The sequence below is a fragment of the Palaemon carinicauda genome, chromosome 15 (assembly GCF_036898095.1).
Source record: "Palaemon carinicauda isolate YSFRI2023 chromosome 15, ASM3689809v2, whole genome shotgun sequence".
Lineage (NCBI taxonomy): Eukaryota > Metazoa > Arthropoda > Malacostraca > Decapoda > Palaemonidae > Palaemon > Palaemon carinicauda.
The window spans coordinates 94,144,698-94,149,697 of record NC_090739.1 but is presented as its reverse complement, the minus strand read 5'-3'; the positions used below and the strand labels follow the sequence as shown (position 1 = coordinate 94,149,697).

The 5,000-nt window shown below is 31.3% G+C and overlaps 1 protein-coding gene across 1 annotated transcript in view; it reads left to right on the top strand.

The window, feature by feature from the left end:
* LOC137654337 (uncharacterized) overlaps positions 1–5,000 on the top strand; it is a 114,881-nt gene that overhangs the window by 2,083 nt on the left and 107,798 nt on the right. The gene's annotated exons all lie outside the window — the stretch shown is intronic.

Genomic DNA, 5,000 nt, shown 5'->3' with positions numbered 1-5,000 from the left:
GCATCAAAAGGTTTAGATGGAAAGGGCAAGTTCACTTCTGGTCGATACTAATCCAAAGATTGTCGATTTCTTTTATTTTCGAAAGAGGGCTTTATAACTCACAATCACAGTACATTCTTTTTGTCTTGCTTTATTTTTCCCAGGCTTCTTCATATTAGACGTTCTGGAAACTCTCAGCTTTCCTATTCAAAGTTTTGTAAGAAAGACATCTATCGGAATTTTACTTAGTTTGAAGATAGTGTGCATCTATAAATTTTTAAAGATAAAAACAATTTTTTATAAGGAATTTGTATTCTTTATTTTTTGGCCGAGCCCTTTCTTCTTCAAGGAATTGTTTTTCTGCTGCAAAACCATATATTTCCCTCTTTTTATGAAGCCAGTTGATTCAAAATTGCTTATAAATCAAAAGCATGCTTTTATCCTCAAGCTAAGCCTATTTCTTTTCTTTATTAAGCCATGGTGAATCTGTTTAAATTCAAAATTTTTTTATGATCTTTTGGGCTAAAAACTTTACATAAAAACTAAAAATCCAAAAAAGATTTGCACATTCACAACATAGATTTCCCTTCGCTCAAGGCCAGTAACAAGATGTGATTCGGCGATAGAAAATATTTAGTTATCCTTTTCAAGATTTTTTATAATCAAATTCTGGTTTGTCTAGATCAATGTTAAATGTAATTTTCTATAGTAAGTTAGGTCACATGATATTAACATCTAATTTTATCATTTTCATCATCTGACGCAGATTTTTACGTTAGTTTATCTAATAATTTTACCAGATTATGATCATTCTCTTAAAGATTATACTCTTTAAGTGTAAGTGTCTACGAACCCGAAAATCCAGAGTGAACGAAAAAAAAAAATACAAGATTTTCTTATTTCCTCCTCAAAAGTATTCAGACAGTCTTCGGATAACAGCCCCAATAACCCTCTAGTTGCGATGACAGAAGGAATAATTTCAACTAATTAGTCTTCTGTCTCGTTACCTAATTCCTATTTGCTTTAAGTACTGTGGATAACATGGCTCTTATTCTTTTTTGCAAGGCGTCTTTGTCTATTATTCAAATGTTACATATCAAGCACTCTCGTTAATAATTTTCTTTTTAATTAGTCCCTCACAGGGAATAACTTCTATTTCCACACTATTATTTCCCACTCCATGTAATATCATTTATGTGTTATCAGTATTATTATTATTATTATTATTATTATTATTATTATTATTATTATTATTATTATTATTACAAGACATGCAACAACCTCACCTGGATAATCAGAATGCTACAAGTCCAAGGGTCTTAATAGGACAAGCATCCAAATTAGGAAAAATAAATTTGGAGAATAAAAGAACTACGAGACAGCAATAACAAAGGTAAACCTATATGATAAACATCTGAGTGAGAAAATAAGATAACTAACAGATAGCAATATGTTGTAGGTAAAGGCTTTTATCCCATGAGATTGGTTAGTTTGATCAGGTTTCACAATCTGTTATTGCTAGGTTATTGTATTCTCTCGGATAGACAGTTAATATTGTAGCACTTTGATTTATAGTTGTTTCTCATGTAAAGCTGTATACATTATTCTATCTTGCTTGCGCTTATGGTAGCCTGAGTATATTCTTGATATATGAATCACAATTTTTAACCTTAAGTCTTTGATAATACAAAATTTGCCTTAATTAGTTGTCGTCCTTTGTAAAGATTTCTGCCTTTGAACCACTGCAATGCGTAGTGTTTCTGATAATGACACAATGACACTTACTGGGAACGAGCTGTTTGCCATCGCATGTTCAAACAAACCTACTCACCTACTGTGAGCATCAGTAATCTCCTGAGACTTTGGCTGTCACGGCTTTTTGTTTCTTACAGTTGTAGTGGTATTTTACATCGCCTTTTTTTCACCACTTTATTTGTATAAGAAAACTCCAAGGGAGTAGCGTATTGATCTTATGACTTCATTGTAGATTATCTTGGAAATTCTAAAATATTTGACAAAGTACTTTTTGACTTACAGTATCTTTTGTTATAAGATCAGCGGATGTTAGTCGTATGCCGTTATTTTTCTTTGTTTACCCTACTTGTTTCCCACCATTTTACTCATAATTTCAATTTTTTATGTTCATCTCAGCGAACACCTTTGCATACAAACTGATTTTAATTTTACTCAGTCCATCACATGTCACTTTTGCCGTCTAGAGATACTTTTCTTAACATCGTTAAATTGTTTAGTTGTACCGTAATGATGTACCATTATGGTTCAGACAGGAGCTTTAGTTATAGCCTCATAGTCAAGTAAAACAACCAACAGCGAAAAGTTCAACGAATGAAACAAGATTCAATGTTCTTTGTCTATATTTCTTTAATCCTTGATAAATAAACTTTGCGATATCCTCTCAAAATCTGGCATTGGATTTTTCATATTGTTTTTTTTTTCGGTATTTTTTCGCGTCATAATTTCCTTTACCAACCATAATACTAGATACTTTTTTTTTTTTACATTGTCCTCTTCAATTAACTCATAAATGGACCACGAAAAGAGAAACAACCTTTTGCTCGGTTTACTTAATAAATGATGTTATCTTAGTCCAGTGTTGATCGTGCAGTATCAGTGGCTATAAATAAAGTTGGAGTATTATGGAAATCACTCGCCTGTACGTTTCCCGAATACAAAGAACCTTACCGAGAAATGTCTTCATCTATTCATTTCCAAATACTTCGATCGGCTGCTAGTGGAAATTCGTTCTAAATTTTATAAGATATCTTAGGTATACAGAGATATAACAACACATTAGATGCATAGCTTTAATCATAACTTATTCAAATAATCCCTCAATTATAGATAAAACGCTTCGAATATGTGATACGAGTTTTGCTCTTTATGCAACTAATGTTGTAAGTAATTAGAAAAGAGCCATACAGATATGACATGCACACATGCACCAATATGTATACACTAACAAACACACACATAGAGATACACACACATACACACACACCTATATATATATATATATATATATATATATATATATATATATATATATATATATATATATGTATATATATATATATATATATATATATATATATTTATATATATATGTATTTTATATAAATATAAATATATATATATATATATATATATATATATATATATATATATATATATATATATATATATATATACATATATATATATATATATATATATATATATATATATATATATATATATATATATATATATATATATATATATATATATATATATATATATATATATATATATATATATATATATATATATATATATATATATATATATACATATATACATATATACATATCATAGTGTGGGGGGGTTGTGAAGATTAAGCTCAGTACTTGGACACAAAACATCTTTATTCAGTGAGGATGGTTGGTTCCGGGATAATAAATACCTTCATCAACAAGTCCAAATTGAAAACATCTCAAAATATCAGAAGGTAAATCACCAAAACATGCTTTAACATAGAAGTATAAGTATATCAAAAGTTATTCTAAAGTGGATATCAGTTTTAAACAAATAAAAAAAAAACATAAAAGGTCATATACTTAAACTTTCAATGACTTCTGCTATAAATAACTCCATGGTTAGTGTTCGACTAGATTAAATCGAAAAACATTCTGAACAACCAATGGTTACTAATATCTGTATGATCACGAATGGCTCTCTCTCTCTCTCTCTCTCTCTCTCTCTCTCTCTCTCTCTCTCTCTCTCTCTCTCTCTCTCTCTGTGGTAGCTTCTCGATTTATTTACATTAAGATCTCAACCCGGTGTGGGCCCTACTCTATAGTCTTTACAAAGTCAGGTATAACCTATCCAAGTTCCTATTTTAGCCTTTATAACAGGTAATCATTATACAACGGGTTTTTTTTTTTTTATATCTGTTAAAGGAATGCTCTATTTGGTTTTAATTAAGCATTTCTTTTGATATCAAACCATTACTTACTAGTATCCCTTCCAATGAAAATGTAATTTGTTTAACGATTCTAGCAATATCTACTTTTAGTAAATAGCTGGTACATAAATATTTACTCTACTTGCGTGTGGATGTTATTCGCTTTTTAACAAAAAAAGTTGGGCAACCAACTTCAGCTAACATGTTTTTATCGAACCATGAAAGTACGTAGATTGACGATTTTCACTGGCAGAATGTGGCTAGCTCATTTCAATTATTTAGACCCGAAGAACACTTACGGATCTTTCTAAAACTATTCAATTTTGTATTTCCAAATATTGAACTTTCTGAAGAAGTAGGCTGAAGTAATTGCACAGTTCCCATCATCCTCTTATCAGTTAACAAGGGACAAGGATTTCACTACACCCGTCTACACGAACCGGACATTTACAGGAATTGCACCCAAATTTTCCTCATTTAGTCCAATAGCTAGGTAGTAGGTTGGCCAGGGCACGAGCCACCCGTTGAGATACTACCGCTAGAGAGTTATGGGGTCCTACGACTGGCCAGAAAGTACTACATTGTATCCTTCTGTCTGGTTACGGTTCTTTCCCTTTGCTTACACATACACCCTAGGGGTTAACTGCTGCACTGTAATTGTTCAGTGGCTACTTTCCTCTTGGTAAGGGTAGAAGAGACTCTTCTAGGAGGACACTCCAAAATCCAACCATTGATCTCTAGTCTTGGGTAGTGCCATAGCCTCTGTACCATGGTCTTCCACTGTCTTGGGTTGGAGTTCACTTGCTTGAGGGTACACTCGGGCACGGTGTTCTGTCTAATTTCTCTTCCTCTTGTTTTGTTAAAGTATTTATAGTTTATATAGGAAATATTCATTCTATTGTTGTTACTATTTTTTAAATATTTAATTTTTCCTTGTTTCCTTTCCTTACTGGGCTATTTTTCCTATTGGGGCCCCTGGACTTATAGCATCTTGCTTTTCCAACTAGGGTTGTAACTTAGTAATTAATAATAATAATAATAATAATAATAATAATAA